A 23,331-nucleotide genomic window follows, 5' to 3' on the forward strand; every position below is an offset into this window, starting at 1 on the left:
AGGTCTGCTTTGTTTGTGAACTTGATTCCCTCTTCCAAAAAAATCTAAATAGAATTTGATTTCATTGCTTGAGCTTTTCACTGCAAGACAAGATGTCTGGTCTTTGACATATGGACCAGAAACCAGACTCTCCAGTATCCTTTGAGTGATATTGTTTCAAGTATTACTATAGCAACCTATATCTTCTAACCAATATAATTGCATCCAACTCTTTCTTCCTTGTTTCTCAAAGATAACGTTACAGTTTGTCCATTAGAAACCTATTTATGGTCATGCTTAGGTCTGGCCAGCATCTTCATTCATAGACCATGGTGGGTGGTCCACAATGGCTCTGAGGCAGGGAAAACCAGGGCTGGTACTTATGGGAACCATCTAAAGATGTATTTTTTCCCTCTTCCTAGTAGTATTAAACTTATAAAATTTAAGGGTCTGTGTGATAAAGGCAGCACATGCTGTGTATTCTACCAGAAATAAAGGCAACACAGAAGAAAAATTCAAACAAGAAGACAAAACAACTCCTGATAATGCTGTTTGGGGGGCTTCCAGACTCACAGATGTGTTTATCTCTTCAACTGCTGGGTCACCTGTACTCAGTATTTTCCTTTTCATTCTCTTCCTCCTTCTCTTCTTCCTCTTCTTTACTCCCTTTCTCTTCTTCCTCTCCTCTTCCCCTCTGTTTCTCCTCCTTCCTTCTCCTCTTCCCTCCCCTCTCTTCTCTCTTCTTTTACCACTCTTCTGCCCTCTGCATCTCTTCCTTTTTCTTCTCTTCTTTATCATCTTTCCCCTAATCCTCTTTCTCATTTCCTTTCTCCTCCTCTTCTTTTCTCCCTTCTCCACCTTCCTCTCCCAAGCAGATTTGAATTTGATTTTTTTTTTTGTTGCAAATACAAAATACACAGCTCTGGTAAATCAAATGCTTCGTTAAATTCACTAATTGAATTCAGCTCTGCCACAGCTCAAACAGTGGCTGCTGAGACTATCTGCAGACGTCAAAATCCCACCGTAATGATTAGACTGTAAGTGGATTTGGAGCCTATCTTCACAGTTCTCAAGCGTGGTCTCTCACTCAGAAAAGGAGCCACTGCCTTTTCTGCACAAAACTTTCTTTCATGCCATCCCAGTGGCTCTGCCTGTGTGCTTTCAGAGGCAGAACTGGCCTGAATTGTGCACAGAGTCCCCATTGCCAGCTTTGCTACATTTTTTTCTTTCTTTCTGGCAGCCCCAGCTTCCAGTCAAGATTTCTGGACCTTTTCCAATTACAATACCATTTAGAAACACTCAGCATATTCCAGTCTTGAGTAATGTATTGATGTATTTTAAAAGGGAAACTGTTCACATGGATCCTCAATGTAAAATTCTTTTTATTTTAATTTTACTTAAACATGTGCAAATACAAAACACTGCATATCCTTAGGCTTACAACTGCTAGACAATTACAAAAATGAATTTACAGATCAGATGTAGAATAAACTATAAAACCGATGCAATTGAAACCAGTTACACTAGTTAGGAAGAGGGGGAGGGCGTCTTCCTGAAGCCCCGTGGCTCCACACAGCGTGGGAGGCCCATGTCTCTAATTATTCTGTTCCTCGGAGCCCAGCACTGTCAGAAGATTCATGCCTGGTGGGGTCTGGATCCTCCAACATCTTTCTCTATTTAAACTATCTCAATGCTTCATTAGCAGGGCTTCCCATAAAGTCAGTGGCCTCTATTTAATACGACTACAGCTGTTATTTATGAAGACTCACTGCTGGCTCTTACTGAGTCTGTGGCTATTAAAATTGTACCAAATGCCAAATCAGCATAATAAGAAACATTTTTTTGAGCTGAGAGAAATAAACTCATATAATGGTTCTCATTAGATGATCATATAAGGATATAGAATCTGCTTATGTCATTTTAAACTAACTTTATCAAGAAACAGTTCACATGTAATGTAATATATGTAGTATACAATGAACAGAGTGTATGGATTAATGCGTTTTAACCAGTATACTTATATGTGTACTTAACACCGATTTTATGGACTTCAATGCAGTTTAACCAATGTACATATGTGTGTGCCTAATACATTAGTCACAATATTTACTGTTACCTATTCAGAAATTTCCCTATTATATTTTCAAGACAGTTCTTTATGTGGCTGCCAACCACACCCCACACATCCTAATCGCCAAGAGCCCCTTTCATTTTGCTTATGGATTCCATTCAGAGAATCACATGTCTTTATACAATGTCTGATGTCTGATCCTTTTTACTATGATTCTGTGATTCCTCCTATACCACATACCCCAGGAAGTTGCTCCTTTCTTTTATGAAATGCTCTGTTTCATGGCTTTACCATTTTTCCCCATCCACTAGTTAATGGACATCTGAATGATGTCTGCATTTTTACTAGCAGGGTTGAGGCAGATCGAGCACTTTTTACATAAATCATTTTGTGAATATGGACTTTCAGAAAAATTGAATTATTGTGCTTATGGTCTGTACATAGTTTTATAAGACATTTCCAAGTTACTTCTCAAAATGTCCGTGTACTTTTTATGCTTCTACCAGAAGTCCTTGAACGCTCCCACGGTGCCACATCATGTCAGCACCGATGTCAGTAATTGCAGATTTAACCTCTCTAGTGGCTGTGAAGTGATATCCTAGTGCGGTCTGTAACTATGCTTGACTTTTGACTAACCAATGTTGACACTTTCTTATGTACTTTTGGCCTGTCATGCCATATTCAGTGAAGAGTCTGTTCACAGGTACATGTCTGGAAAAATTGGTTGCCTATCTTTTGTATTAATTAACTGGTGTTTATACATTTGGATCAAAATCCATCAAATTTTATATTTACCTTCATTTTCATTAGTTTTAGAAATTTTTAAAAGCTTCAACTTTTTAAACATTTTCTTGAAAAGTAACAATTTTTATTTAATAAATTCCAACTTATAAAGCATTATTTCTTCACTGATACTTTAAAAATCTTTTAAAAGCTACTTTTTCTACCCTGAGGTTGAAGAGAGTTTTTTCCATGTTTCCTTTGGATATTTTATAAGTTAGTTCTATCTATGTATCTATTTGTCTAACATCTATTTGTCTGCCTATCTATCTATCTATCTATCTATCTATCTATCTATCTATCTATCTATCTTTATATCTATCAGTCAATCATGTTTGTCTATAAATCATCTATCTTTATGTCTATCTATCTTTCTGCTTTTATGTTTAGATCTACAAATTGTTCTAAGCATCACAGGTGTAACGAGATCCAGGGTTGATTTATTTTCATCTAGGCATCTCCTAGTCCTCCAGCACTTTTCAATGGGTGATGTTCCTTTCATAACTTTTCAAATTTACTATTCTGACTTCTAGATTCCTATTCTGTTCCATAGGTTTCTCTATTGACAAATATATATATCCTATGTTAAAGTATATAATGCCAAAGTTAGTAGTTTTTTTTTATTGATTTTTATCGAGCTCTACATTTTTCTCTGCTTGCTCCCCTACTCCCTGCCTCTCCCCTCCCTTTTAACCCTCCCCCAAGATCCCCATGCTTTCAATTTACTCAGGAGATCTTGTCTTTTTCTACTTCCCATGTAGATTAGATCTAAGTCTCTCTTAGTGTTCTTATTGTTGTCTAAGTTCTCTGGGATTGTGATTTGTAAGCTGGCTTTCTTTGCTTTATGTTTAAAAACCACTTATGAGTGAATACATGTGATAATTGTCTTTCTGTGTCTGTGTTACCTCCCTCAAAATAATGTTTTCTAGCTCCGTTCATTTTCCTGAAAACTTCAGGATGTCTCCTTTTTTTTCTTTTGCTGTGTAGTACTCCATTGTGTAAATGTACCACATTTTCCTTATCCATTCTTCAATAAAATTTTCACTGGATATGGGTGCGAGTGTGTGTTTATTTGTGTGTGTGAGTGTGTGAGTAAAAAATCAATGTCTCATGGTACGTGTACACACACTCATGCACACAGACATTTACAATTAAAAATTGAAGGTTTTTTTTTTTTTTGCAAAGTGCAGATGTTACCACAGCTGGTTATTTACGTGAGACGTTGATTTTTACACACCTGAAAATGCCTTTAACACCAGTTCTAAGGGATCTGATTCTCTGACCTCCTCCTGCACTAACGTCTTTGCCCTTACAGCTGGTAAGGAAGCTAGTATTTCCATAAACTACATTGTTTATAGTAAATACATGTCTTTATATAAAAGGTGGTCACAACTATTTTAAAAAATTAACAATGAAAAACAAATGACTCAATCAACTACGGGTGTTAGAGAAACATGGTGAGAATGAAGTTTGATGTCATGCACTGCACACATTTTCTACACATACAAGAAAGACCTACCTACACAGTCATTTCTCTGCTGTGCTCTCCAGTAAATCTCTCTAAAATGGTTTAGATTTGGATATGCGAATCACCCATCTAACCTAACTACTTAACTGGGTCCTAGAATTCAAACATCTTCATTCCAGAGAAGTGGATCTGACGGTTGTCCCACTGACTGTCAGATTCTTCTCTTGAACATTCTTCACGATTGTTACTCCTTTATCCTAGAATTTTGTAGTTAGTTTTGACATAAACTCATCAGTTTGAATAACTAAATGATGTCTTTTCTTCAATAGCCCTAATATATCTATCCGGATATAGCTATGATATTTTATCTGCACATACTATAGGCCATCTCTAAACTTTAACCTTGAATTTCATGTACCTTCTTGAATAAATATTTGTTTGAAGTGCTGATCTCTTTCCCCACACATTGCCAGTCCCTTGAGACCAGAACCCTTATTTGATTCATCTTTATTTCATTCTCAGAGCCAAGAACCTCATATACACAGAAGGGTTACTATAAACACTTTTTAGAAAATCAATTTATTTAGTAAAATATAAAGTACTATCCCACACACTCTCTTTGTATCATTTGTCATTTTGTGTCCCTAAACGTCTATTTTTTTATTGACAAAGTTGCTTTACTAGCCTTTAGTGACTTTAAACAAATTTTAGCATACTCAAAAGCAGCAGTTATTAGAAATGATAATGTTATTTTCTTTATTATATAGAACATTTGGAATCTAAGAAGAAAAGATTAGTAAAACTACATAACTACTGTGTGTGTGTGTGTGTGTGTGTGTATGTGTGCAAGCCTAAAAAGATAGGATCCAATGTGGAATTTTGCATAGCTTCTTATGTTGGCTTATCTGTGTCTTCTAGTTTTTTTGCAATGACACTGTACTACTCTAGTTTAGAAATTAACACCATACCTAAGTGAAACCACATATAAAGGTATCAGAAATTACTGCTATAGGATGCTTGGGGAGTTGTGGTTGCTGATCAGTTGAATGAAAGGTTTTCTAAGCTTAAGTGAAGTTCTGCAGAGAGGGTTGAGTAGCAGTAAATAAAGCAAAAATACCAATATTGATCAGTGCCACATTTATCACTATGAAACCCATGAAAACTATGACCTTTGTAAATCTATTGAAGTTCAATTTCATGAGGTGGTCATGATTTTTAATAAAGGATGAGGTTGACATGAGATGTAGAGTTGCATTTTTTTCTTATAGAAAATATCCAGGTAAACTACTAAAATGCTAGTTCTCTCAATGGCATTTCTAAGTATTCACTATCATTTTATTGTCATCATTTACTGTTTCCTCTAATATTTTATTTAATGGGGTCTGTGTTTTAAATAGAATGGAATTTGCAGGGTCAGGGATCAGAGAGAATTAGGAATATTTGATTCTTTATGTGGATGTCATTTATTTAATCATAAGCAGTAATTACAAGCCTTTCCTAGTTTGCTTTCTGTTTCTGTGATAAACACTACAACCAGAAGCAACTTAAGGGAAGGAAAGGGTTTCCCTCAGTTTCCAAGTTGAAGGAAGACATGGTAGGAATTCAAGGCAGGAACTGAAGCAGAGGCTGTGGAATAGTGTTTCTTATTGGATTCCTCTTTGCGGTTTGCTCAGCCTGCCTCTTGTATTACCAAGCACCACTGTCCAGGGGAGGCACCACTCACAGTGGGCTGGACTCTCCCACATCAATCACTGACCAAGAAAATGCCCCAGAGACATATCACATGCAAGGAAGATTGTAGCAATTTTTTCACCTGAAGTTTCCACTTTCCAGGTGACTGGAGTTTATGTCAAATTTAAATTAACCAGAACAGAGTCACATATAAATCCAGGCTTTAATTGAAAAGCACTGTCTGTTTTAATTTTTCTAAAAGACGAATAGATGCTTTACACTTCCTTCACAGGAACACCTAAGTGGTTCTGTTCACCTGGTCATCGTTCTTAGAAAAGTAGTGATAACGACAGAAATATCTTAATTACTTTGACTATGAAGAATGGCACATTTTGTGATGCTCTTTCAGACATTAAATTTTAAAGCAAAATTTGACCCTCTGCTCTTGTCCTGTTCAGTCTTGCCATGACTCTCATCAGGCTATTCATGTGCCATATGAAAGTGGCAGTGGTATTCTTGAAACAAACATTTCACAGGTGTGAGAATTAGTGTGAGGATTATGGGTGACCTAACCTTGTTCCACAGGCTTCTGTGTTATTTATCATCAAAGAAGTGTGGACCTTCCACCCAACTATACTAACAACAAACTTCTCCAGACTTTCCTACATATATATACTGTGCGTCAGATAGATTGTATGTATGACTACTTAATAAGCATCAAGAGTTACAGATTGCATAGTTTTATAATTAATTATATATTATAGTGATGCATGTTAAATATTTATGATCATTTAATGTCATTACTTGTTTTACCAACATAATAGTTTAGCAAACATTTTGTGTGTGTGTGCGTGTGTGTGTGTGTGAATGTGTATGTCAGTACATGTGTGTGCCCAAATGTGTAGAGGCCAGAGGACAACCTCAGCTGTCTCTCCTAAAATGCCACCTGATTTGTTTTGTTTTCTGAGAGAGAAAAGCCCCATGGGTTGTCAATCCCTGACTTCCCAGAGATGTATTCCAAGTGCTACTGAATATGGTGTTTGTTTGCTTCTTTTGTTTGTTTATGTGGGTTTTAATGAATTAAACTCAAGTCTTCATGGTCGCAGGGGAGACTTTACCAAACCAGCCCATACTTTTTTTAATTTATTTTTTTCTTTATTTTACATTCCAATCACAGTTCTCCCTCCCACCCATGCTCCTATCTGCCTCCAACCCATCCCCCAGCTAATCCTCCCAACAGGCAAGGGCTCCCATGGGGAGTCATGAAAGTCTAGCACATTAAGTAGGGGCATGATGGAGCTCCCCCCCCCCCCCGACATTAAGGCTGAGCATTGCATTCCATCTTAGGAAATGGTCGGCAACAAGCTAGCTCCCACACCAGGGATAGATCCTGATCCCACTGTCGGGACCTCTCAGGTAGTCCAAGCTTCACCACTATCTTCCACATCTGCAGGGCCTAGTTTGGTCCCATGGAGGCTCCACAGCTGTTGGTCTAGAGTTCTTGAGTTTCCAGGATCTTGCTTCAGCTGTCTCTGTAGATTTCTCCATCGTGATCTTGACCTCTCTTACTCACATATTCCCTCCTCTTTCTCTTTGATTATTTTGACTTCTTTGCTTCTCCCAGTATTTTATTTTTGTGTCTTCCAAATTTATATTACTATTATTTTGGGAACTCTCTATTTTCCACAGTCAGAGCTGTCTTCTCAGATTATGCAAGGCGCCTTGTGGTCGTTAAAAGCAGGGGACTCAGAAGCTAATTGGAAGTTGAAATATGTAGGATTCAAAGTTGATTGTTATGTGAGGCACATACAGGGTCAAACAATGGCACAGATTTTAGGAGTTACTTGAATCACCCAGAGGGATTTGTTCTATCTCTCACAGGTCAGCCAGTGCTATCCTTTCCTTCAGCCATTCTGCCATCTCCTGGCAAGACTGTCCTGATTTCCCCATTCTTGGAGTTCAGTGGCTCTGTCCTCCTTTTGCTTCTTTGAACACCCAAGTCTTTAGCTGGGCTCTTTCCTCCCTCTTAACCTACAGACCTCTGTGAGAAAAGGACAGTAGCTAAGCTCACAGGCAGACTATTGGACCACAGTTCCTTGGCGTACTTTCATTTGGTCCTTTTTCTTTCAGCCCTGTTTCAACAGTAGCTATACTTATATGGGCACTAAAGTGGTCATTTCATGGTGAAGTCAAATCATATTTCTTCTTGGCTTACCTTGCTGCCTGGGGACGTGCTGAGTCAGTAACCTTCTTGGACATCTGTTCAGTAGTTTATGTACCCTGGCTTGATCTTTCATCAAAACCCAGAAGTCAAATATAATATGCCTAAATTTCTCTCCATTTTCCCTATATTATATATATTTTTAAATGAAGATAATGAAGGGTAGCCTCTCTTAATCTTTATTAAAGTACAAATGTGTAATTAGTTAAGAAATTGAAGATAATCAGAGCTAATACAATGGCTCACTTGGTAAAGTGCTTTTCTCCAAGACCTGGCAACCTGAATTCAATGCCCAGAGTATACGTGGTTGTAGAAGAGAATTGACTTCCAAGGGAGATTTATCCACCAATCTCCACATATACACCATGGCATGTGTGTGCCCTCCCCCACCTCCTTCACCAATAGCAAAATATGAAAAGTTTAAAATGATCAATGAAAAAGAAGTTCTTGAAAATAGAATTCAGCCCAACTATGAATGAACACAATACATAACTAAGGTGTAATTATAAGTTAACAAAACAAGAGAAAATGAAAGTTTTAGGAATATGGAGCAGGAGAGGTGGCTCAGTGGACAAGATTCCTTGCTCCTCTTGCAGAGGACCTGAGTTCTGGTCCCAGCATCAGGCAGCTCCCAACTGCCGCTAACTCCAGCCCCAGGGGCTCTGGTCCCCTCTTCTGGCATCCATGAGTACCTACACTTGCATGCACAATACCCACACAGATTCACACATACACATAAAATAAACCTGTGAAAAAAAACAATGTAAAATCATATCAAGAAATTAGTTATACATTTAAAATAAGTTACTTGTGCTTAGACAAGAAAGTAAGCAATTAATGGATATAATAAACATATTCTATCAGAATAAAAGCAATATACAAAGCCTTGAAAATATGTAATTGTGTTCACAAGGATTTCCCCCCACATTTCTAGATATTTTATTGGATGCAACTTATTTTTTTGTGTGTTTTTATGTAATTTCAAAAGAGTCCACGTGAGCATGAATTATACAATAATAACGTTTGACACTAATTCAGATAATTTATAGACTTCAGTTGTCTGAATTCTAAAAATAGCATTAATAAAATCCATAAGTTTATAGTATAAAAATCCTAACTTTTCTGTCAAGTAAGGATTTTTAAAAATATTTGTATCCAATTTCTATGATTTCTGTCTGACAAGCACCATTTTTATAGACTCCCATAAGTTGGAAATTGTTTCCCTTCTATGGCTAAGATGACAAATGTCTGTGCAATTGCTACTTTAGCAACACGATAAAGGGTCCCTTTTCTGTTAATTGTTTCCCTGTCAAAGAAAAGATAAAAGAAAGACATCAAACACCAATCACCCTTAAATACCTTAAGTGATCACAGGGACTAAAAACTTATTCACAGTTTTAACAATGTGTCATAATTTTTAGAATTTCACCCCTATTCTGGGTAATATGTTTGTCACTAGCAATAAAGAGACTAAGAAGAGTTAGTCCTGTCCTGGATGGCTTGCACCTACAAAAAGAAACAGTTAATTTTGGTATTAATTTGGTGGATTTTTTGTGTGGTGTTAAATGAGTGATGTAATAGGAGTGAAGGGGCCGGAGAGTGTATAGAACTTGATGTGAATATCCACACTTGTCTATTCACTGCTCCACGTGGGCAACTTGCTAACAATTTTCCACCACAACAATTGAAAACACAATACTGAAAAATATCTGGTTGTCAGACTGGACTAATTTACCACCTGAATGATTTGCTTCTACTCAGCAATAATCAAGCAAACCATTCAAGATGACGCTTTGCCATGATGCTTTTGGTGACACCAACAAAGAGTGGAGGGGGAGGCAAGCCTGTTCCCATGCCAATACTCTGCCTTTCTCTACGACTAGGGTGCAGCTGGTCCAGGCCAGGACATCTGAAACAATAGTTTATAGACAATGTCCATCCTAATTGGTCAGTGTCTGTTCCATAGCAGTGGATAAATGTTTTGCATATAGTTCCTGTTCATGCTGACAAATTTGAATATCTAAAGGTAAGCTTTGAAAAAATTTTCTTGATGAATTTTAATTAAGGAAAGCTGTGAAATACTTTGTATAATTCACAAATAGTGAATGCTAAGTATAAAGGGCATAAGTCCAGGGGAGTCTTTAACCATCTTCCCATTTCCTTGTTGGTTATTATTATATGCTGTTTGGAGAGATTGTCTATGCAATTCCTTTGTGCAGTTTAAATTCATGTTGTTTGCCTTTGGTTGTTGAAAGAATTCTTTATGTATCATGAATACTAACCCCTATGTTTTGTATATCCGTTGCAAATGTTTTCTAATATTTTATAAATTCTGTTTTTGCTTTCTTTTTTATTTTTTTCATATTTTTTAAAATTGCTTTTTATTGAGCTCTACACTTTTCTCTGCTCCCCTCTCTACCTTTCTCCCTACATTTCAATCCTCTCTCAAAGTCCCCATGCTTTCCATTTACTCAGGAGATCTTGTCTTTTTCTATTACCCATGTAGATTAGATCTATGTATGTCTCTTTTAGGGTCCTCATTGTTTTGCTTTCTTAATGATACCTTTGATAGATATAAGATTTTAGTCTTGATACAAAATTTTAATCCTTGTAGCCTGTGCTTTTGATATCTTCCCTGAGAATCCAAGGTTGTGTTCGAATAAAAGGTCATAAACTTTAACCCTATTTTTCATTCTATGATTTTTATTGTTTTAAATTTTAAGTCAATGATCCATCTTGAGTAAAATTTAAATGTGATGGGAGGCAGGATTTAAACTTATACCTTTTTATTGCTTATTGATGCCCAATTTCCCAACTTTGTAAAATAAATGGTTTATTATTTCCTCCTACTGAGTAGACTTAGCAGATTGTTAGACGTATGCTAATATAGATGTATGAGATTATCTATAGATTCCAATTCTTTCCTTGTCTATATATCTTTCCTTATGCTTGCATCACTCAGTTTTGATTAGTAAACTGTATTGATAACTTCAAGTCCTTTAATTTATTGTGTTTCAATCAATTTTCCTGCTCAACTTCCCTGGCAATCGTCTGTGAACTTGAAGGTCAGCTTCCCCACCACACACACGAGAATTTTGAAGGGATTACAGTAAAACAGTAAAAAGCTTTGTGCTATATTGTCATTTTAACAATGCAACATTTAAAATTCATGACCACATTAGATATATTTTCATTCATTCTGGTCTTCATATATATTTTTCTTCAAAAGTATTTTGTAGTTTTCAATATAAAATACTTTTACATCCTTAGTTAAATTTATTCCTAATTGTCTCATTGTTTGGCATCATGTTATACATGGAAACTTTTTGTGGTTAGAAGGCTAAGTTGCCCAGTTACTGTTATCAGACGTCCCTTTTGTTCTCCTTGCTTGCTTTAGTGTCTTGATGTTGGTGGGTTATTACTCAGTGTCTACTTTTAGGCTAGGGTCAGGAAGTGTTTAAACAGTGACTTCTAATAACTTTACACACCTGTGATGTAGGAGGGTCTTCTATCTGTCTGTTGTTTTATTGGTTAATTAATAAAGAAAACTGCTTGGCTTAATAGGTCAGAACATAGGTAGACAGGGAAGACAGAACAGAATGCTGGGAGAAAGAAAGCAGAGACAGGCATATGCCATGAATTAGAATCTTCCTGGTAAGCCACAACATGGTGGTAAACACAGATTAATAGAAATGGGTTAATCAACATGTGAGAGTTAGCTAATATGAGGCTAGAAATAATGGGTCAGGCAGTGTTTAAATGAATACAATTTGTGTGTTGTTATTTCGGGTGTTAAGCTAGCCATGTGGGAGCTGGGCGGGATGAAAAGCAGGCCTGCTCGCCTCATCATAACACACCTGTACAACATTTCGATCTACAGAATATGGCCCTTACCCACTATGTGTTCCTAGCAATTACTTGACTAATACTAAACAAAGGATTCCGTTGCCTTTTTCAGGTGTCTTACACAGCAATGTTAACAAAAATAACTAATAGCACTGTTTGTTTAATTTTTTGGTTTTATCTTGCTTTGTTTAATCTTACAATTTAGACAGTAATATGTTCTATACAGTAAACTATGCTACTAATGAGCTACTAAAGTAGTTTTATCATGTTTTCTTGCTTCTTTGGGTTTTTACTTTGGATAATTAATCCTTACTGGAATCTTGATCCTTACAGAGTTTATAGGTGTTCATCAAGAAAAAGCTCCCTGTTGACTGATAAGAAATTTTAACTTTGTAGTTGTTCATAAGGTTCCTTGTGATCCTCATTATAGGACAAATTGATTGTTTATTATTCTGAAAATTTCTCAGTTTTGATCAAATTAAACATTGCTCCTTGCTTCATTCTTCACTTTCTAAAATTTCTATATCTTAGCAAACCCCTTTATACATTGTTTAACACTTTACATTCTTATCTTTTTGTCTTATATTCTAAATAATTTTTGTGGTCTATATTCTTTCTTACTGATTTTATCCTTGACTGTGTATAATGTTCGTTTTATCCTAGTCAATGGATTTTAAATTTCAGTGCATTTTTCTTAATCTGTAGAAGTTGCATTACCTGTTTTTCCTAGGATACACAATTCCTCACTCCTTACTTGTATTTCAAATGGCTACTTTGGTCTTCAGACACAGGTTAAGCATTGTTATTTTCTGTAATCATTCTAATCATTGCATTGAGAGACCTGGTTTGCTGTGCTTTGTCTCTTCGTGCGTTTTGATTTTTTCTTTGACTATGTTAAGAAAATCTTCCCCTCCACTAATAAACATTTTTATCTTTGTAGTTGTTTGTAGGATTACTGGTGACCTTAATTGTAAGGGAAGATGTATGTCAATTGTTCTGAAAATTTCTTAACTTTTATCAAATCAAACATACATAAACACACACACTGTGAGTTTGAAGTTAATTTTCACATCGATTTTCCCATTTACACACACACACACACAAACACACACACTACTCATATCAGTCAGCAGTAAAGTACCAAGCAAGACTGTTCAGTTAAATTATGAACTTGAGATTTTTGAGTTAACAATGGCAGTACAAAAATCTCTGTATAAATCCTCATTGTGTTTGATTAGTAAAGAGATGAAAAGGATTTTCTACTCAACCTCAGCTAAAAACTGCATATTTCCTGTTTTTTCTTTATATTTTTTCAGGATTGAATTTTTTTTTTTTTTTTACATCCTTTAGCCCAAGAACATGATTTTCTTATCTCACCTCTAAACACACCTCTCCTTTTAGAACCCCGTGAGCAGCTTTCCATGACATTCAATACTTGTTCATTGCAGAAAGATATTTCAGAACAGCGCATCAGAAATTCTGGGTGGGGTGGCTGTCCCAGCGTGACAACTAGTATTATCGGACAGTCGCACAGTACGGCAAGTGTCTGAGCACGCCTGTCGGGACTGTCTAGATTAAAGTTGCTCTCTGAAAATGTGTATGGGGCACTGTCTTGAGTATGTTGAAGGGGAACGACCTTCCCACAGGGGATAGCACCATTTCTTAGATAGGAAATTTGGAACTCGTACGCCTGAACTTGTCCTCATCTGACTGCTCACATAATGTGGACAACTGCTTTAATTTCCTGCTGCATTTACTTCTGTGCCTTGTTGAGAGGTGACTTGGAACTGTGAACTAAAATAAAGTTTTTCTCCCTTTAGTTACTTTCATTAAAAAAAAAATATATATATATATTGGTTTTTCGAGACAGGGTTTCTCTGTAGCTTTGGTGCCTGTCCCAGAACTAGCTCTTGTAGACCAGGCTGGCCTCGAACTCACAGAGATCCGCCTGCCTCTGCCTCCCGAGTGCTGGGATTAAAGGCGTGCGCCACCACCACCTGGCTTCATGAAAATATTTTTATCACAGTTAAGAAACTAATTGAACCAATTTAGGTGTTTGTGGTATAAGCTGAGGTTATATTAACATCCAAGGCTTTTTAAAGATTTTATTTATTTATTATGTTTACCTTGTTGTGCCTGCATGTCAGAAGAAAGCATCAAATCCCATCATAGATGGTTGTGAACCACTGGGAATTGAACTCAGGACCCTTGGAAGAACAGTCAGTGTTCTTCACCTCTAAGCCGTCTCCCCAGTTCTATTTGTAGTTCTTAAGGTGTTGATTTATTAAAAGATCATTTCAAGGAGTGGGTTGCAGACAGAAGGATGGCCTCCAAGAACTGTTGATTGCTCTGCTCTTCAGATTGGTTTTTTAATTTTAGTTTACTAAGATATGCAATTCTTACTGAAATTAGATAAAAATACGATCCTTTTTCCAATGTAAAATTTCTTTTTCTAGGCTTTCCTTGGTGTATATTTTTGTCTCAATAGGATATCATATTACACATTGTATGTTCTTTTTTAGACTATATCTCTATTAAAACCAACTGAAACATTTAGAAGGCTAGTTATATTTTAAGCTAAAGGTTTTGTTGCTCTGCTGATGTCCCAGTTTCTCTTTCCATGGCCTTTGGAGTACCTTCTTGAACCAAAAAGACTAGTATGTGGGGGTTAAGGCTCCAAACCTGCAGCAGTTTGACCTCTCTGTGCTCAATGAGCTGAGTGGAAGTTGCCCTCAACAATGGGGCTCTACTGTCAGTAGTTGGAGAGCAATACTCTATCCTCTAATATTAGACTTGGGTGCTTAGGCATTTCTGTGGGATCCCCATGGCCAACAACTCAACAAAATGCAACTCAATCCCACCACTGGAAGCCTGTTATAAAGATGGATAATTCAGGCTCTTCATTACTATGAGTCCTCCCAAGGGTCACTTTCATAGATTCCAGGAATTTTCTATTGTATTAGGTTTCTGTACCCTCCCCAAATGCCCCCAAGTCCAGTTATCTCTCCCAACAGCTTCTCCCTCTATCCTTTTCCTACAACCAGATTCCCTTTTTCTCTTCCTCCCTTGTTCCCAGTCAAGCATCAACATTTATTCTATTTCCTCTTCCCAGGGAAATCCATGCTTTCCCCCTAGAGACTTACTCATTGCCTAACCTCTCTGGGTTTGTGGATTATAGCTTGATTATTATTTACATAACAGCTAGTATCCACTTATAGGTGAATATATACCATATTTGTCTTTCTGGGTCTCAGTTACCTCACTCAAGGATGACTTTTTTCTAGTTCCATTCATTTGTCTACAAATTTCATGATGTCATTGTTTTTAACAGCTGAGTAATGCTCAATTATGTAAATGAACCATATTTGTTTATGCAGTCTTCAGTTGAGGGACATCTAGGTTTTGTGTCCAGTTTCTGGCCCTTATGATTATAGCCTCTATAAACATAGTTGAACAGTGTCCTGTCCTTGTAGTAGGACAGAGTATCCTTCGGTTATATGCCAGAGTGGTATAGTTGGGTCTTGAGGTAGATCAATTACCAATTTTCTGAGGAAATGCTATATTGATTTCCACAGTGCCTGTATAAGTTGCACTACCACCAGAAATGGAGGAGTGTTACCCTTGCCCCACATCTTCACCAGCCTCTTGTGTTATTGATCTCAGCCATTCTGACAGGTCTAAGATAGAATCTCAAGGCAGTTTTGATTTGCATTTCCCTAATGGCTAAAAATTTTGAACATTTCTTTTAATGTTATTCAGCCATTTGAGATTCCTCTGTAGAGAATTCTCTGTTTATATTTGTATCCTAATTTTAAAATTGGATTACTTGGTTTTTTATATATAGTATCTTGAGTTCTTCATATATTGTGGATATTGGAACCCCATCAGATGTGGAGTTGGAAAAATATGTTCCCACTTTGTAGGCTGCCGATTTGTCCTGTGGATGCCTTCCTTTACATTCAGAGAATTTTCAGTTTTATGAGGTCCTACTTGTTAGTGATCTTAGTGCCTGTACTATGAGGAGCAAGAAAGGATTTTAAGGGCTTTCCATAATAGAAAGAAATCCCAGCTTCTAGAAGCATCCCTGAGGACACCTCTGGAGATGATGGGGCACCAATTGTCTCTACCTGGAACTTGCTTTAGGTGTAGCAACACTGATGATTTGGCAAAGAACTGCTCATTACCTTGTCTGCCACCAGGGCCCTGACCAAAACTGTAGACAGGAAGAACACTAAATTGTTGAATACCCCATTTTGAACAAGGATATCATGGCTAACACTCTTCAAACAACTCCTTCCAAAAACTTTCTTCTCCTAACATTTTCAGAGTCTCCCTGTCCACTAATGGATAGACACTAATGCTTCATGCTATGCTCCTCCAGGACCCTTCCTTGACCCAATATTATGGGACACTTTGTCTTCTTCTGTCACTTTCTACCGTCCTCTCATTAAGAACCTATCCCATGATTCTTCCTATCCCTGTCACTCTCAATAACATATCTTTAAAAAATATAGACAAGGTTTAAAACATATCATACAGTAGTGCCTTCCTAATAAAGGTATTCTAAGACCAACTCTGTCCCTCCATAACACCACTATCTTGTCTGTCATGTCATTCTAGATCTAAGAACAATTTCTTTATTACTTCTTTACACTGTCAGATTTATATGTCCTCCCTGCCTTCATATGAGAAGTCCCTGGCATCATAACAGCATTTTGGTTTACTTAGACTACCCGGAGGGATTCTGAGATAATACCCCCCTTTTTGGGGGCCAATCTCTGTCTACTGATTTCTCTGACCACTGACTTGTCTTTACCCATCTCCAAGCAGCTTAATTTAATATGTATATGATCTTCTAGTATGCAGCCTTAGCTCTGGCTGTCACAATATACTGCTCATCTTCTTAACTTTGTAGAAAGAAAGGATACAGAGTATCTCCTTTCAAAACTCAATGTTCTATCCTTCAGGTCTGTTGTCAGAGGCTGCTCATTTGTATTTCCATTGTCCATATTTGATATAACCAAACAGAAACTGTATTAATTAAATCACTGCTTGGCCTATTAGCTTTGCATATTTCTAGCTAGCTCTTATATATTAAAATTTCCCATTTCTATTATTTTATATTTTACCATGAGGCTCATGGCTACTAGCAAGGTTCCAGTGTGTCTGTCTTTGGCAACAGCTACATGGTTTCTCCTGTCTCTACCTTCTTTCTCCTTGCCTTTAGTTTAGTTTTCCCCACCTAGTTCTATTCTGCCCTATCGTAGGCCAAAGCAGCTTCTTTATTAACCAGTGATTCTCACAGTATATAGAGGGGAGCCCCACATTGCCTCCCCTTTTCTGTCTAAATAAAAAAAGGTTTAAGTTTAACATAGTAAAATTACATATAACAAAACAGGTATCAAGCAAGAATTATAGTTACAATATTTATATCTACTTTATGTTTTATCATAATTAAGAAAAACTATAAGTATCTATTCTTCAACTCCATCAAAGATTTCAGAAGGATATAATATTACCTAAGTAGACAGGAAGTGTATTGTGGGCAGCTTCCAAAACTCTAGAATTGACAGAGACATCTCGCTGTCTGGACAGTCACCCAAAGTTCTTCTGCAACATCGCGGATATCCATCTTCAGCATACTGGCCCATAGTATCCATGAAGCAGTAAATTTCAAAGACAGTTCCACCTATATTGGCAGTTTGTCAGTCACTTTCTTCTGTGTCCTGAAGAATATCTGACAGACCCTTTCATGAAGCAGGAACCCCAAAGAACTGTCTCACCCTTTTTAGGCGGCCTTAGCAGTCATTTTTTCTGTGGGTCCTGAAAGTCCAGTCAAGCAGTTCAGGCAAGAGCAGTTTCTTGCCCAAATGGCTAACAAACTCCATAAGAAGCCTCTTCAATGCCCATCTTCCTCTTGAAGTAATTGCTGTTGTCAGGAGCAGATGTGTCTCATTGTCATGAAAAATCTTAAGTTTTTAAAACATTTTAAATACCATATTCTGTACTCTTAGAAAGATTTGAAGAATACCCATCTACCTGAAATATATCTCTATATATCTAGAAAGCATAACTAACATGACTACAAGCATGACTATTGTAGATGATTATCTATTAACCTATATTTATTAATTATGTATTACATTTTTAAATGAGCTGGATAAATACAATACCTTAATCAAGAGTAGACATATACATATAACAAAATTGACCTAAAATTTGTATCAATAGACCAAGAACCACGCCAATCCAAAGTATTCATATCTGTAGTATATCCCCCTTTAAATGTAAACAAACATTTATAAACAATATTTGGGAATTTGGGCATAGTTCTCTCTAAAGAGCTTCCTGCTTTTTGTTGGGTGAAGTAAATTTTGGGGGTGTTCATGGTAATATTTCAGGGGATCTTGGTCCATCAAACCACATGAGTCTGGAAGAAACCCACAGGTTCTCATCCTCTGTGGAAACAAAAGAATCTCTTTTCCAAAGCAACAAATCCTTAGATCCAAATTTTGAAGTCAAGATACCTTTAAAACATATATGTTGGTTTAGCTTAACATCTCACTCAATGAAATGTCTCTCTGTACTTAACTCATTCACACTCAAAAAATTCAAAGAAAGCACAATAATTCACATTGTATAGACTTTCTGTGTATATTCCATCTTTTCGCGGCTTTTTGGTATTTATTACTTCTTAATATTCATTTTATTATGTTTACTCCTTTAATCTATGACTGTTTGTACTCTGCCTCTTTAAAGACTTTGATTTATTTTTAAAACAATTTACTTCCTTTTAGTAGTTGTCTATATTCTTTTCTGCTCTCCGAAGCCTACATACATTTGTCCAACACTGTGACCCATTTAGACTACTGTATCTGTCTGAATCTGTCTTTATTAAATATCTGTAATTATTTGCTGATTAAGAGTACTTTTTTTTTTTTAAAAAAAAATGCTAAGTGGTCATGACTAACACCAACTCCATAGCCCTGTCTGTTGACTCTGCCAGTCCAACATGGAGGAGGCATGTTTGCTGCCTCTGAAAACCTTGTACATTGCCCCATTTTTAGGCACACAACATGTCTTTGTTGCCATTAAGCAAGTTGTAGCACTCTGGTCACAGACCCCTTTTAAATGCTCTGTAGCCAGACCTCTCCAAAGAGTCAGAGCCATTCCTGTTGGCGAACCAGAAAGTTGCTGTTTTCAAAGAAGCTGCACAGTTTTTACTGCACCTCTCTTAAAGGAGTGGCAGCACCCCTGCTCACCCACCATCAGTGGGGGAAAAGATGTCAGCTACCAAAAAGTCATGCTTAACTCTACTCTTTTGTGTCTAGAATTCCTTTCCAAGCTTTCTCAGGTTTTACATGGATTTAGTCAGTCCCATGTTGACTTGCCAATCTGTTGTCTGAGGTTGCTCAGACCCAAAATAGCCACTTAAATCACTGCTTGGCCTATTAGCAAATGCATATTTCTAACTAGCTCTTATATCTTAAATTATCCAATTTTTTTTATTTTATATTTTACCATTAGGCTTGTAGCCTAATGGCAAGATTCAAGTTCATCTGTCTCTGGCAGAGGCTACATGGTTTCTCCTGACTCTGCCTTCTTTCTCCCAGCATTCAGTTTAGTTTTCTTCATCTAGTTCTATTCTGCCCTATCACAGGCCAAATCAGCTTCTTTATTAACTAATGGTAATAAAAGGTATTCACAGCAAACAAAAGGGAATCCCACAGACCACATTGGCATGCCACAGGTCAATGTTCTATCTTTTAGGTCAAGTAACTAGGCTTTCTCTTATACCTCTAACAGCATAAATTTAAAACACTATCTGTAGGCCCTGACACCTCTGTTGATTAAGGGAAGATTTTCTCATGTTTTTTTTTGGTCTGGTGGGGTACCTCAGAACCTGGGTTCTGAATTTTGCTTTTCTTGCTCCTCTCCCCCATGAAGAAGTTAAGGGCCCTCTAATAGCCTATGGAATAAATCTTACCAAGTCTGTCATGTCTGCTTTGTCTTTTCTCCAAGAGGTACCCCTACAGCCCTCTGCTCTGGCTTTCTCAGAGCTTGACCAACCTTGAAGACAGTTGTATCCTGTGTAGAACTGAATAATGGGGGCAAATGAGAGGAGCCACCCTTTCCTCTGTTGCCTGTCTTTCTAAAGGGCTAACTACAGTAGTTAGGTGATGGCAATCTTTCCTCTGAGTTCTAGTAGCATCTCCATATGGGCACAGACACCTCCAAGATCACCTTTAGTCCTCTCACTAGACTGACTTGGGACTTCCTATTACACACGAATTTCTGTTTTGTCCCCTTGGACGTGTTCTCATCACCTTCCTAGAGAATCCCAATACCTCATTTAATTCTTGCTCTTCTCTCAACCCGGCTACTCTCCTTCCCAAGGCTATCACTCTCTCTCATTCCTGCCTAGCATCAGTCTAAACAACCTTTTCCTACAAAATCCACTATTTTCCTGTTCCTGCTCTGTTACATCCTGACTATATTCAGTTCATAGAGGAAGCTCATCTCTCAGCTGCACTGACTCTTGCCAAGTGGGAGATGCCATGGTCTCCTCTGACCAGATTAAAGAGTGTGCCCATTTATCACCAGGCTTTAATAATGATATAGCTTTGGGAAATGCTTTCCCTGACAGGATTACTAAAATCAGCCAACACCCTCACTGCACTGCCCCTCTTTTCCTTTTAGCTTCTCCAAGCTTAACTCCTAAGGACTCTGAATCCTTCCCAACTGTGGGTCCTATCTTTATCAGACAATTTAGCAGCCCTGACACCTGCTGCTACAGCATCAAGCAGGCCTGGCCAGCTCTTTCATGGATGCTGTAGCTGCCTGGTCAGTCCATTCATAGCTAGAGAGTGCTTTTATCTTAAAAACAATCTGGCTTTACAATAACTTTGAATGCAAAAGATGTACATGTTGCTTGCTGGTGGTACAAATTTGATTGCTTTAAAAGAAAGTTTAAATTGCCTGACTCTCTTACATAAAATGGCTTGGAAATGAGGTTCTATTACCTATCAGTCCAAATTAGTTTTAAGTGTAGACGTCAGGCCTTGCCTTTTCCTAGAGTTAACAAGACAGGTTTCTAAAAAAGGAAACTCAAAACTACCATGTTATTGTTACTGACTTAAAAATTGCTTTTTACTATCCCTTTACATTCTAATGACAATTGTTAAAGAGCCTAGCTTTTTCCATGACTGCTGGCAACAGTCAAGCCCCTATGTTTTATGGTAAATGACTGGTTGCTCCCAAGTGGAATAGAAAAGCAACTGTTTAAGATTAAGATAACTGGATATTTCCCAAAGAGAAAGATGCAAGTTGTGAGGGACTAAAGAAATGGTTTAAGTTTTATGAAAGATGAGACTTACAGATGATCCACATGAGGCTCAAATTTCGAAGTTAACATAGTAATCAGTGGAGTTCTGATAAGTTATTAATCTAATCTTGATGGCAGGTACGGGCACTGGCTGCTAAAGCATTTTTAAAAAGAGTTAAATTATCATAATGGGAGGCTCAAAAATTAAAATTCTTTTGATTGTTTCCTTTTCTAGATATAGACTTAAGAAGACTTCTCATTGTGTTGAAAACATTTCTGTCCCATCTTATCTATTCAGTTCTCTAGAAAGAAAAAAAGAGTGTTCATGCTTCTGTCATGTTGACAGATTTGCAGGCTTTATTTTGCTACGGTTTTAGGGAGTTATGACTTGGATCCGTTTATCACAGGTAACTGATGAGTATGCCTGTCAGTCAACAACTGAAGCTCTCCTCCTACTGCCTAGCCCTCATCCTGTTTTGGGGGCTCTCTTCATCCTCTGGACCTCCCAGGCAGCATGACATCCATCCATAAATCAACCTCACCCCTGTGAGTGCTCCCAACCAGTGAACATTCCACTGCCTGACAGCTGAACAGGGAGGCACTTGCCTCTTCCTCAAGGAAGAATGTTGCTGCTATGTGGGCCAGTCCTGCCAAGTGGAAGAGAGGACTGAAACCTTATACAAACTAGCTTACAAATTATAGCCTCCAGGTACCAGCTTCACTGTGGGATTCTCCATATGCTCCTCTCTGGGATCTGGCTTCTACCACTCCTCTGCCCACTGGGCTCTACCATTCTCATAATAATGACCCTGGTCTCTTCATGTTCCTTTGGGAGACTCAGTAAAGCAGATGCTTTGGACAGACTTTCATCTGCTCTCCTACCATCACCTGCTGGCTTGAGCCTCTGCTTTGGACCAGCGTTCCAGATCTCCCCTCTCAAATCCCCAATCATCAGGAAGTATCCAGAGGGTTATCATTGCCCCTCATCATCAACAAAAGGCTGGAGTGTTATGTCCAAAGTGCTTCTGCCAAATGTCAGTGCTAGGAGCGAAGTCCTACACAGAAGGGTTTTGGCCCGGTAAACAGAAAGGTTGTTATTAGGTAAACAGAAGCCTAAAGGTGGGTTTCTGTTTTACCAGAAAAGTAGATTTTGTCAGCTAGGTTTCTGCTGACCAGAACCCTCCTTTAGTTTTCACACACAAGGAAACCTAGTTTTCAGGTCAATGTAAACATACTGTATCAGCGCAAAGGCCCCGCCCTGCTGACCACTGTAAATCCGGCTTGCTTCTCCACCATTTTGCTTTTCTCCATCCCCTGAGAAATAGCCTTGAAAGTTTGGATTCCAAGAAACCATTCTTTCTACCCATGGAGTGGTGTAGTTTGGAGTTTTACAGTGCCCCTGATTATACCAACGAGTTTTAAAGCTGTTTTTCCTGCTGGGCATGGTGGCACATGCCTATAACCTCAGCACTCAGGAGAGGGAGGCAGAGCTCCATGAGTTAGAGGCCAACCTGGTCTACACAGCTAGTTCTAGGACAGGCAGGGGTATGTGCCGAGAACTCTATCAAAAAAAAAAATGCTTTTTCTATTCCTCAGAACAATAGTTTAAGAATTTTAATGGGGATTGCGATTAATCTATAGATTGTTTTTGGTAAGATACTAATTTTCACCATACTGATTCTGGCGATCAATGAACATGGGCAGTGTTTCAATCTTAGAGGGTTTTAAAGTTTTAATTGTATGCATCTTAGTTACTTAACTTATTAGTTAAGGTTATTTTAAGTCTGTATGTCTGTCTCTGCCTTTCTGCGTTCTGTCTCTGTGTAAACTATAAGTGGTATTTTTTTTTAAATTCTTCCTCACTATGTTTGTTAAATTTATATAGGAGGGCTGCTGTTTTTTTTTTTTTTTTTTGAGTGTTTTTCTCTTCTTCCAATTTACTGAAATTATTTGTCAGCTCTAAACCTTTT

This window comes from Chionomys nivalis, chromosome 6 (genome assembly GCF_950005125.1).
Source record: "Chionomys nivalis chromosome 6, mChiNiv1.1, whole genome shotgun sequence".
Classification (NCBI taxonomy): domain Eukaryota; kingdom Metazoa; phylum Chordata; class Mammalia; order Rodentia; family Cricetidae; genus Chionomys; species Chionomys nivalis.